This window comes from Protobothrops mucrosquamatus, unplaced genomic scaffold (assembly GCF_001527695.2).
Source record: "Protobothrops mucrosquamatus isolate PMUCROS unplaced genomic scaffold, P.Mucros_1.0 scaffold_168, whole genome shotgun sequence".
NCBI lineage: Eukaryota > Metazoa > Chordata > Lepidosauria > Squamata > Viperidae > Protobothrops > Protobothrops mucrosquamatus.
This window is the reverse complement of record NW_015386244.1, coordinates 1,268,047-1,268,303: the sequence shown is the minus strand read 5'-3', so window position 1 is coordinate 1,268,303 and position 257 is coordinate 1,268,047.

The window sequence follows — 257 nt, the reverse complement described above, 5'->3', positions numbered from 1 at the left end:
CTTCTAATTTTGCTTGACAGTTTGGTTCAAGCTGGTAACCTCATTCCGAATCTTGATCTGGAGATCCAGGTGAATTGCTTTCAAATCCAGTATCAAAATTATTTGCATCTGTCTTTCTTTTGGCTCTGGAAACAAAGAAGCAAAACTATATTCTGATTTTCTCTGCTTACAAATCAGCACCCTCTAGTGGAAGGAAAATGAATTTTTAAAAAATTAATTTGCCAATACCTTTATTAGGAGTACCTTTATTAGCAGCC